Below are 12936 nucleotides of genomic sequence, written 5' to 3' on the forward strand. Positions count from 1 at the left end.
TTTTTTAGTCGGTACATCTTCAGTATTTAGGCCTGTGGTAATAACTGTACTTAGTTCCTACATTTATGACTTACTTGCGAACTCCATAAAATTTTGCAGGCATTAAATTTCAAATGTATGCAGATTGTAAAAAAAAAGTGTATTATTAAAAGTGTAGTATGCGTAACTGCCGTCCCTAAATTGGAGCGCTAAGCGTTGAGTTTTCCAATGCCACCGAGTGCCATCGCGCGCTATACCCAAATCAACGCGGCGTAATTTTTGACGTTTTCTCATTTCTTCTCGTTTTTATTTCCGTTTCCTTTTTCACTTTTTCATCCTATCCCTTTCTGTCACTCTTCTGCATCCAACTTCATTCAACACATAACGCCCTGTCAAAAATGAAAATTCCATTTTCTCGGCACTAGCGCCGCGTTATTGTGGGATTCTCCATACAAATTGTATGGACATGAGGATTTTTGACAGATGTTCGGCGCTTGACGCCCCAATTTAGGGACGGCAGTAAGGAATTGCGAGTGACATTGTTGTGATGCGTCACAGTAGCTCGCAAAGCACCAGACACCAGCCACCACTCACCGTTTGAATGACTCGCAATCAAAACGATTTCAAGTGTCAGAAATGTGAAGCGTAAAATTGTGCAAATATAACAAATTTTTCACACCAATGCAAACGCATAAAAAAGCAGCAAATTTGTGTGCATAATGCAATGCATAAATAAGTGGTTGAATAAAATAATTGACTGAGTGCATAAGTGTCACATGCCGGCTAGGAAATTTTCGCTTGCGGGAAATTGCTGTAGAGGCTTTGTTCGAATTCTAAGCTACAAATATTTCCTACAACCTCAGTTGGCCAAAAGTTATGTGTGCGTTTGCTTATGAACGCATTGCATAAGTGAAATTGACGGCATGCGAAATGATTTGTACGCATATGATGATTTTTTTCATTTGTTTTCTTGTCATTTTTCCATTACACAGGAAACCAACAATAACGTCCATACTTGAGAAATTATGCGTACTTGACTTCAACCACAAAATGTCTTCGCTTCCCGCACTCAATTTGCAAATACTTCAGAGGAGGGATCACACACACGCTCACGTTTGTGTGTAAGTAAGTGTTATAAAGTCACCAATTTTCGCACACAACACAAAGTCATACATACTAAATACTTATGCACTTCTCCCGCAACTTGTCTAAATTGTCACTAAATTGAATTATTTCATCAAATCTGTGCGAATATTTATTTGCTTAATCAAAAGTTTAATTATGCGGAAAAGTTCGAGTGCCACTCATGTAAGTATTGTTCGAGTATTTATGCGTATTGTTGCAACATGAAGCAGAAAGTGAAGTGCCTGACGACCACGCTTTCAAGTGGCTTGCAGAAAACGGGGGGGAAATATTCGTGTCGGCTGTGTGTCAATAGTTATTGTCCAGGAAATAATTCAATGCACAAAAAGGAGCGACTTGTTTTTGGAAATCTAAGTTTATTACATAATCTAGGTTGCGTTAGCTTGGGGCAGGTCCCATTGGACATTATAATCAATGGGTCTTCAGAAAACTGTGGCAGCAAGGAACATATGAGTTTTTTGTCTCAGCGCGTAGACTCTAATTGAAAAGTAAGCTGTCATAATTCCCATTGAAACTGAGAACTGTGGCTTTGTTATCAAAAAGAGGTCCTTTGTCCGACCCCGATCTCTAGTACCCTATAATTGCTCATGTCCTAAGTTTCACGCAACCAGCGCCCAGCGCCGAGTTTCAGAAGTGAACTACTATTCCTTTGGCAAAATCTACTAATTGTTGCAGTTTTGAATGCTAAGTTGACAGCGCAAGGTTTCCAAAAATGCAGCTCGATCGCAACCAACGGAGTCTTCAAAAAAACATGACGAGAGGCTGATTGACGCGAAATCTAAAAGCTGCATTCCCATCTTAGCTATGAAAGTGTCTCCTGCAACCCACAGAAACCCCGAAAAATTGCTGCTGCTTATGTTACTTAAGTCGCCGGATGTCTTCTGATTAGGGGTTTCACTTAACAGAGTTCCACAGAGATCTGGATATCTTAATTTCTGGGTGTCGTATTCCTATTCTAAATATACACCGTTCGATTGACCTTGTACAGTTTCAAATATGAGCGCCGCACGGCTATTTTTATTTAATTTTTTTAGGAGTAGACATTTTCAAAAGGTTGCCCCAATAACAATCAGCCTGAGACTTTAACTTAATTTAAATTTCTACCGTCATGTACATTAGGACTACATACCGTCAATAAGTTCACCAGGAGTTGGTTTGAACACGAATCAGTAAATCAGTCCCTATCCAGATGCAGTATGATAAATGGCCTTTCGATGCATAACTACTCGTAATTCAATTAAGAATATTCGGAACTATCTTCTTCTTAATATATCTATATACTTATTTCTAAAAGGTATTTTTCTGTTGCCAAACGATATCTCCTTTAATATTTTATCACATTCAATATTTGAGACCTCATTTTGAAGAGCGGAAACCCACGTATACGCGAAAAATAGTCACGTTGTTTAGATTTAGTTATTTTTACTTTAAAAGTTAAAAGCACTGTATCCGGTCAATCCAGTACCATATCTTCCACAATACTCCATCAGTTGTATGATTGTTATTAAATGTACAGTTTTAGTATCTGTCGGTTCAAAAAAATATAGTAAGCCAGCAAAGTGACTCAAGGTACGAAGTTCGCCTAAAGACAGACTTGTGTAGTATAGTGAAAAATTAATTGTATCATTTCTTTAGTTGGGAATTTAATGCGTTTTAATTTTGTAAAGTTATTTCAAGTGCATTTGCATATGAATGATTTGGAATGTGACAATAATTATTTACAAATTTTTTAGCCATAGCAAACCATCCAACATTTATCAAAACTAATGCTCGCGCAGCGGTTGAAATTCAACCACTAAAATTAAAAGGAGTTGAGGTGAGGTGAAGTTAGTTTAGATAAGTTAAGATGAGTTAAGATGAGTAAGGGTGAGTTGAGATGAGTTAATGTGAGATAAGGAAGTTGAGGTGAAATAACATTAGCTGGGGTGAGTTGAGTGGAAGGGATTTTAACTTAGCACTTAGCATAATATAACATAACACATCATAACATAACATAGCATAGCATAGCATAACATACCATAAAATAACACACCATAACATAACATAATATAATACCACATAAAATAACATCAGAAAACATAGCACAACATAATATAACGTAGCATTACATAACATAAAATAACATAAGACAACATAACATAGCATAGCACAACATAACATAACATAAAATAACATAACAACATAACGTGAAATAACATAAGATAACTATAACATAGCATACCATAACACAACATAAGATAAAATATACATACATTCAACACTTTCTCGATCTCTCGTTTTTTATCTTTATGTCTATCTTAATATTATTTTTATATTTATCTTTTCATTTGTATCTGTATCTTTATCTTTATCTCTTTATTTACCTTTATCCTGATCTTTATCTTCATTCTTTTTTTCATATATATACTATTCACCCTCACCATTGTCATTATATTAAGTATTTGCATCTGCCTTCCTCTTTGTCTTTATTTTTAGACCTCTACTTTTATTTTAATCTTTGCCGTTATACCTTTCTCCTTCTACATATTCAACTGTACCTTCTTCCTTGCATGAATCTGAATACATTACCCAAACTGGGTCGGCGAATTCTCTTAAACTTTGTTCGTCCATTGGGGAGCATCTGTTCTGCACTCTTCTGCTCAGCGCTAGCATCGAGCCAAACCCTGGGAAAGAAACCCACACCTTCTGCGTTCTCCAGAGACGATTAATCCCAAACTCCACCTCAGTCAGGTGTAACTCTTGCCACGGGTGGAGTCACCTTCGAACTCAGCTCAGGCCTCAGGACTCATTGGCAATGGACCACGTCATACGTGGTCCCATGCTGCTCAAACCGAGCTGCCTCCGCGGCACATCAGAGTTCGCCTGAGCACGAACACACTCTGACACATCACAACAATAGACCACTCCACAGAGACAACGACATGGAATCTGGGGTCCAAGAGACAAAGCTACACAACAATTCAACACTATTTGGAAATCACCTGCTCTGCCCTACCGCATACCAACTGACGTTAACGTAGGTGAGCGTAAGTTTCGCAGGGTTGCAACTGCTGCCGCAGCCCGTTTTATTTCAGCTGGAAGTATTTCGGACACCCGTCCGAATTTTCCTGCCGCAGCGGCTGTCCTAGCTGATGAGCGCGACAACCTTCGTCAGCCCGATCCCGGAAATCCACGTATAAGGGATCTCAACGCGGAGATTCGGCAACTTGTGAACTTACATCAGTGGAAGAAGTGGAAAGAGCATCTGAAGACTGGTAACTTCACCTCTGGTGTGAGAGCTTTGGTCAACCGTGAGGTCACTGTCCAACCCAACGAAGCATGACGACTGAGTCAAAATCTCTTTCAGGGACCACGCTTCCTCGGACGCGGAGCGATGCGCGGGGACTTTTTTTAAAGCTTTTATTCACAATAGATGAATAACCTTACCCATGTTCAAAGAAAATCTAGATAGTAAAAAGATTCGAAGCCAAGTATTCAGCCGAATATAAAAATATTGCCGATTAATCGGCAAACCGAAGCCGAAGCCGAAGGCGAACGTTCGGTCGGAGTCTACTATTCCGGATATGCTTAGATTTCACCTAAACCTTCTTCGACTAGACATACTTATGCTGGAATGGTTTTGAGTGGACAGGACGTTCAGCTGAAAATCTAAAATAAATCATTTAAAAAAATGCTAGATACATACAAGATAGAAAATAGATATGCGAAAATTTTAAGAACATTTATCGCAAACAAAAAATCAACAAAATATAAATAAATTTCATAGCATCGGAGAAAAAATTTAACTAAATGAACATATTTAAAATGCGTAAATGGTAGCGCACAAATAAATGTCTAGCCAATAAAAATGGATGTGCTCGCAAAGAAGTGCTAAGAATTTCATTAGGCACGTTTTAAATGGTGGCACGCATGCGCAGCAATATAATAAACCAAAACTAGAAACAACAACAATTGAATTATGCTATTAACAAAAATAAACGCCTACGCGGTACTATGTACAACACACAATAGCTTTAAAGTAATTACGTGAGTGCTATGTAACATAGCTATTACTGAGAGTTCTGCTTAAATATGCATTAGGGTGGTGCTTAAAAATATCAACATCTATATTTTGTATGGAGCATCACTTTATTTTTTCAACGCAATTAGAAAACACATTCCGGAAAATTGAAAAAAAATAAAAAAAAATTTTAGGAAACGCTACGCTTACACAGCCGGTTTCACCAGCAATTTTAATGGAAAATTATTTTTTATTTTGTGCCAATTTCCATATAAAATTCAAAAAAATTTAAATAGTTTTTCACTTAAATTGCTTTCGTGAAATTGGCTGTTAGTATTTGAAAAAAATTTAATTTTTTCATTGCGATTTGAAATTGTGTGTCGCAAGCAAAATTACATTCTTACCGCCGGTTTCACTAGCAATTTAAATGGAAAATGATTTCTTATTTTCTGTCAATTTCCATATAAAATTCAAATCATTTTTTACATAAATTGCTTACGTGAAATTGGCTGTTATTCCTTTAAAAAAATTACCTAATTTATTTTAAAATTTCTACAAAAAAAAAATTTGAAAAAGTAAATATTTTCTTGTTTATTAATATTTAAGCTAGAAAAATTTGCTTTATCTAAATAAACGCTTTCTTAATTATATTAGTGTAAAACAAGACTAAATAAAGAAAATATTTTCTTGTTATTTTGAAAATAAACAAATAAATATTTTCTTAAATTTTCTTGATTATAAGTATATATTTTCTAAGCTCAAAAACAAGTCTCGATTTTCTTGTTTCTGCTTTGGTTTAACAAAAAACAAAATTCTAACAACATCTAAATTTTGTGTTGGGCACCCCTTTAATTTGGTATAAGTTCAAAATAAAGGCATCGACGAAAGTTTCAAAATCGGAAACAAACTTTTAGGGCGTTTGAGAAAATATATATATTTTTTTTTATCGGAAGAAATTCGACGAAATTTTGACTTAAAATCTGATACATGTTGACATATTATTGAATCACTGGTCAAATTCACAATTTTTACGAATTAAAAAAAAAATCAAACCCTGGTAGCGAGCCGTATTTTTTTTTCAAGTTTTAAGATTTTCGTAGATGTCGTTATTTTCTACGTGGAACAAAATAAAGGGTGCGCCATGATGTTGATATTTTAAGGACCACCCTAATATGCATACATATATATGCGTATATACATATATGTAAATAAATGATAGTTTGAAAACTCGCCGACGCACGCACGCCCGCACCAAATATCCAACGTGTGTAACCCCTTCTTCAGTTGTTTGCTGCTTGTGTGCCACAAAGGAGCCGATCGGCCGCCACGCATGCGCAACAATAAATACAAATAAAGCGTAGAAACAGGAGCTAATGTTGGATTCACTTGAAATGGCAGGAAGGCAACATAATACATATGAGCGAACCATCAACCGACCGACCGCCCGACCTTTTAATATTCCATGGAAAATATGTTATGTTTGTATTTAAATTTTCCATACTTATAATGCTGTTGCCATAATTTTATTTCAATTTAGATTTTTTTTGTTTTTCGTCATGAAGTTGGTGTGAAATGTTGAGCGGCTGATTTTTTTCTTCCTTTTATGCTATTTTGCTGCTTTTGTGTGTGTTTTAATATTTGTTTACTTATTTCAGGCGGCAGCAACAGCAGCTAGCAAGTGTTGAAACGGATTTCGTCAAAAACACATAAATTTGCCTAATTGCGCACTCGTACGTACGTACATAGCGACTTGTGCATCATGCACGCATGCATTACTCATTCAACAAACAAACATACATATGTAGATACATAGCTACATAGATAGATAACTATTTACATAAAACAATAGCGCTGGCATGAAAAAAAAATCAAGCAGCGGCAGTTCTTAAGCATTTCGGAAATCCTCACAAATTTAAATAAATCCAATGTGGCACGGCGCGCATTTACTGAAAATTTATTGTTGGTAATAAAAGTAAAAAATTGTGAGTGCATTGTAGTGGCTGGCGGTGAAGGAGGTTGTAATAATTTTTTCATCATTTCCATTTTTTTTTCTTCTTACTATTTGGTTGTGACTGCGGCTCATTAGAACTTCCTGCGCTTACATAGATCCTTCCTTAGACTTTTAGCACTTTTAGTATGCGTCGCAGGCATTTACACATTTTGCTGACGGTGGCACGGGTGGTTGGTTGACTTCATTGCTTCTGTGGCGCGCATGCGCACAATGTGGCAGCTATAAACTCTACTTAGCTAAAAACCCCTTTTGTGTGCCTTAAAAATATGTATGTAGACTACTTTTGGTCTGATTTTGAGGAAACATGCAAGTTCTTATTTATTTTGGAATGTTTGCTCAGATCGATCCTCAGGCGAACTCTCACATTTATGTATGCATTTGTATATATGTATGTATGCACGCAAAATTAATCAGAAAATATATTTTAATGTTTGTTTGTTTTTGTATTCGTGCTTCTACCGAAATTTCGTTGCGTCTTGCGCAAATCCCTTTGGGCTTTGAGGTTTGTCTTTGTCCTCGGTTGCCGCGAGCATTTCCTTTTTTTCTGCTTAAAGTACCTAACAATATCATATGCTATGCATGCATATATGTATGAACATTAGGTTGCCTCACCAAAAAAAAAATCCCTTTTTCCCCCCCGAATTATAAAATTTATTATATTTTAACACTTCCGCTAAAATATGTCGTAAAATACTAAGTTTTACGTGAGCTGTAGCGAACTGTAAATACCTCAAAAAGTCTCTATATTTTGATTCGACTGATCAAATTTTTAAAAATTTTTATGCAGACCTTCTAAGTTTAAACTCATCTATCGTCTCAAGTGATTTCTTGAAAAAAAAAAAATTTTGACTAGTTTTTTTTTTTTTTAATATTTTTATTGAGCTTTGTACCACGATTGTTTATTAGGAAAAATTGAAAAGGCAACAAAGTCTAAGCGGTAGAAGTTATAGCACTATTTCAGAGATTAAACTAGTTTTAATTGAAAAAAAATATCTATTTTTGGTGGTATTTATTCTCAAATATTTTTTTAACTATTTTGGTGAAAGTCTCAAAATATTATAGATTTCATAACTCCGCTGGAAAACCAGTTCCATTTTTTATCGGGGAAAGTGATGCATCCTAATGTACATATATATGTACATATATTAATGTCTCTTCGTCTCCTTGCATGTGTCTCTTTTCACGTGTATTAATTTGTGTTCCCGATTCGAACGGAAGCAATTCCGTTTCGTCCAAAATTTTTTTTCGGTATTTAATTTTATTCATTTTATTTTTTGTTCACTTCATTTTAAGCCAATTGTTTTTCATAATTCCCATTACATTTTTTTCATAACCCTCGTCGATTGTGTAGATGTTATAAGTTTTCGCTTCATTTGATTAAAGCCTTTTTTGCTGATATTGCACAATGAGAAGAGGTCCCTATGAGACCGACATTTTTACAAGCCATTGAAGTATGTATGTACCACTACACGCGGACATACATACATATGTGTGTTTGTGTATATATTTGCTGTTATTTGTTGCATATCCCCTCCTTGTTCTCCTTTATCGATTTCGTCAATTTCGTTGTAATATTTATTACCACCGATTTACTTAGTTGAGTTGTTACATTTTAAGATCTTCATCTGCTGATAAGAACTGGTAATTTACTTTTAATATCGTAAAGGGCATAGTACATAGTATAAACGTATGCAGCAAACACATACTGGACGTTGCGTTTTATGTAAGAATTAATAATGTCAAATTATAATAAACCCACAATTACTGTTTTCGGGTCCATTTTTGGATCAGTTTGGAACTTTTTGCGACCGTTTGGGGATTAGTTCAGGCCTTTCATTTCGAGACTAGTTCAGGGCTGTTTCGAAACCATTTTGGGACTAGTTCGGGATTTATAAAAGCCTTTTTGACAATAATAATGAGTGAGGAAAAATTTGTTGTTTTAAGGAGCTGAACTTTTTCACGACATTTCGGAATCATTTCAGAACTTGTTCGGGAAAAGTCCTGAGCCAGGCCCAAACGATCCCGCACTAGTTCCGAAATCAACGCGAAAATGTACTGAACTATTTTCGAACTGGTCACGAAATAGTACCAACGTAGTCCTGAACTAGTCCCGAAATGGTCCCGAAAAAATTCTAAACTAGTCCCGAAATGGTCCTTAAAAACTTAATCCGAAGAACTTTAGACTTATCAGCGTTTCCTCTAAAGTAAATCTACGGAGACCGCACTTCATAGCTTAGTCGCTTAAATTGAGAAGTCCCTCAATGTTAGGGATTTATGCCTCGTGGATTTCCTGAATATTGAATGTGCTTTCATCAACTTATTTCTGGAGGCTTCAACTGACAGCGCGGAGGTTCTAGGCGTTTATAACTCATTGGTGGATTTTATCAATAAGATAATCTGCTGTACATTAGTGAAGACGAGGCTGTGGGTGTGCGAATTGTCGAGGCTTGTGGCAAAGGGCGGCCCCATGGAGGTTTTCTTTATCCACTTTTGCGAGACCTAACTGACCAACAAACGCTTCTGCGTGAAATGAATTGGAGGTGTGAAAAAGTCGTTTCTTACGCCTATGGCGTTGCAATCGTATTCGGGGGAAATGCTATGCCAGCTGATGCAGTGAACACTTTGGTGGTCCGAAAGCCAAACTTTTAGGTGTTATCTTAGAAACGAAGCTGAACTGGAAGGAGAATATAGCTCAGTGTTATGGGCTTCTTTAGCCCTCTATACTTGTAAATAGGGCCATAGGTAAGAAATGGAGCCTAAGTTTTCGTTTTTATAGAAGTCGTTAGACCGATACTCCTATATGGAGTAACTGTATGCTGGCCTGCATTAGGCAAGGAGTTCAACCTCAGGTACCGAGCTGTATTTATTCTGCAATATTAAATCAAAGGCAAATATTTCTTTGTCAATATTTAATTTTACTCGCTTCGTAAGTTTACACGTCTGTTTTTCTGTGTTCACTCCTCTTTTTAATCGACTTCAAAAAAGGAGGAGGCTATCAATTCATCCGAATATTTTTTTTACCGGATAACTTTGTACTAAGTGAACCATTTTCGATAAGGTACCTCAAGGGTTTATTTCGTTTAGTTCCGATTATTGGATCATGATAAAACTAACCGTAATAATAAATTTTTATTTGTGAATTCGAAGTCAGTTGTTTTTTTTTCTTTTTTTGCTTAAAATTACTTATTTTCATAAAAAAAAAATAACTCACAATTCCGAGTGATATAAAATTCGGTATATTTAAAATTATTTTATTCTTATATTACACCACGAAATCCCTACTTCGCATCCTGTACTTTCTACTTCTCGAAGTATGTAAGTGCTATATTTATAAATCGAACAACCGTTACGGACTAATTATCGTTGAAATCGATGAATCGAACGTTTAGGGCAGGTCTAATGGCATTAACAAGAAATGAAAAAATTATACTCTTGGATTTATGGAATAAAAAAAAACATGATTTTAATTGATTTTTAGATTTACTCCTTTAAACTTTAGTATTATTTTTAACTGACTTCACAAAAAGGAGAAAGTTATCAGTTCGGCGGAATATTTTTTTTATTTTTTTCATGTAAGTTACCGCGTAACTTTAGACCACGTTAACCGATTTCTATAATTCTTTTTTTTTAAAGGAAAGGTGTTACCTCGCAGGTGGTTCCACACTGATTTGGCTTAAGTCCGATGATTCGATCATGAAGGAATTATCGATATTCTTAAGTTTTTATACGAGAATTGAAGTCGGTTTGGTTTTTTTGCTTGAAAATTGCTTGTTATTTTCAAAAACTAAATTTGCATTTGAAGTATAGCTAATTTTGCAGTTATTTTAAGCAATTTAAATGGAAAAATTAACAATTTAACTTAATATCTGATAAGTTGTAGTTTTGAAAATTTTTTTCCGAGTAAAGCCTACAACTGATGTGGCTGAAGGCGCCTTTGCTGCATATTATTAATTTTATACGTCCATATTTGGGACAACAAATTTTAGATATTTTATCTTAATTTACTGATAGATTTTACAACTCGAAATTATTTGATTTCAACATGATTTGTTCAGAAATTGAAAATGAGCTCGAAATTATGAATGAGATAAAAATTAAGATAGTGTGAACATGGCATAACCCCCAAAGCGCGGTAGATGGATGATGCGAATTTCAAGTTAAAAAGAAACTGCACAATTTCCCGCAAAACTTCCCTCCCGCCAAAAAATAAAAAACTAGGTCCGCCGCTGCGTGTAGCTCTTTTAATTTGGTTACAATGACAAGATTTTGTTGCACCGAATATGGGACAAATACGGGGCATGAAAAAGGTATTGAACATTTCGCGTCCCATTTATTATCTATAAATAACTTACCAGGACAACTGACAAAAAAAAATAGGATTGTCTCGTACAATACAGGACGGTTGTTCACCGTAATTATGCCACGTAGATAATTTTTTTTCTTAGTTTTCAAAGCTTCGTATAAAGTACACCCAGAAAAAAGTCAGCTAAAAATATTTCCCATAACTGACATTTATGCCAAAACAGATATTTGCTCACCGGAAGCTCATGGTATCAAGCCCTTATCCGTTCATTCTAAAATATCGATACCTAGACATAAGAAGTAAAGATTATTAGGAATAAAAGAGAGAACCGATTTGAAATAAGACAAGTTTTCTCCTTCCAGAGGAACTTGCAAAAGAGGGCACATTCACTTCACTGGAAGGGTTTAAACTTGCAGCTCGCTACCAGCAAGCTAATTCTAAGGGATCTATCTCTTAAACTAGCAAGTAACAGGTGGGCTAATCTCAACAATTGCAGCAATACGAAACTTACGTGGCCAAAATGGGACGAGCAGAGGGGACTTAGCCGCAGCGGTGGGTCCGCTAACAGGCCATGTTGCTATCGGATGGCACGCGAAGAAGTTAGGGGTCACCCATAACGAGTTCTGCGGGAGCTGCAGAAATGCAGAGCAAAGGAAGACGAAAGCTCGTGGGTTCAGGATTTGTCGAAGACTTAACCGCCATTACCGAAGTAGCCACACGATGGTTTGAGTAGGAGGGCTCTAACGATACGCATGGTATCACAAAGGGCAGCCACTTCTACCTAACCTAATTTAATGGTGATTTCGTTTCTCCCAAGAAATGTCGCCTTTTGATTGCCCCTTTCTTTTTTCGTGATCGATTCTAAATTAAGGGCAAAGGGTGAGAAAATTTGTTGTTCGTTTCTTAAAATGGCACATTCTTGTAAGCGAAAAAAGGCAGATTCTCTGCCCTGTGAAGCTTTGTCAGGGGAGATGGTTGCCCTGAAAATCCGATGGTTGTTTAAAACGACAATATTATGAAATTCGTGAGCTAGACAAAGACAAGAAGGCAAAAACCTGGCTTTTTAGAGGGTTGAGTGTAACATAAAACACATTTTTCACCGGGGAAGGGCAACCTTTTTTGGAAGAAACGAACTCACTATAACCTATCCTATATGATTATTCCGAATTATTTCTATTTTATCTAAATAGCGTTACGCGTGGACTAAAGTTCATAAAGTCTTTCAGCCACTCTGTAAAAATTACATGCCTGTTAAATTTGTGCCACAATGCAAAAAAGAACTGTAGAACCAGAGAATGTTAATGTAATGAGAAGGAGCAAATGTTAATGTAAAATTTTTTTAGTACTACTAAATTCTGAAAGGCTTGAAATGCGGGAGTTCACCAAAATAAATATTTGATGCGAGAGTTCACCAAACTAATTTTTTTACCACAGAAAGAGATGAAATTTTTCACCTTTTTGCACTTGCTCTTGCGATATACCGTTACCAGAGAATGTTAA

The sequence above is a fragment of the Rhagoletis pomonella genome, unplaced genomic scaffold (genome assembly GCF_013731165.1).
Source record: "Rhagoletis pomonella isolate Grant_MI unplaced genomic scaffold, Rhpom_1.0 Rhpom_scaffold_00006, whole genome shotgun sequence".
Classification (NCBI taxonomy): Eukaryota; Metazoa; Arthropoda; class Insecta; order Diptera; family Tephritidae; genus Rhagoletis; species Rhagoletis pomonella.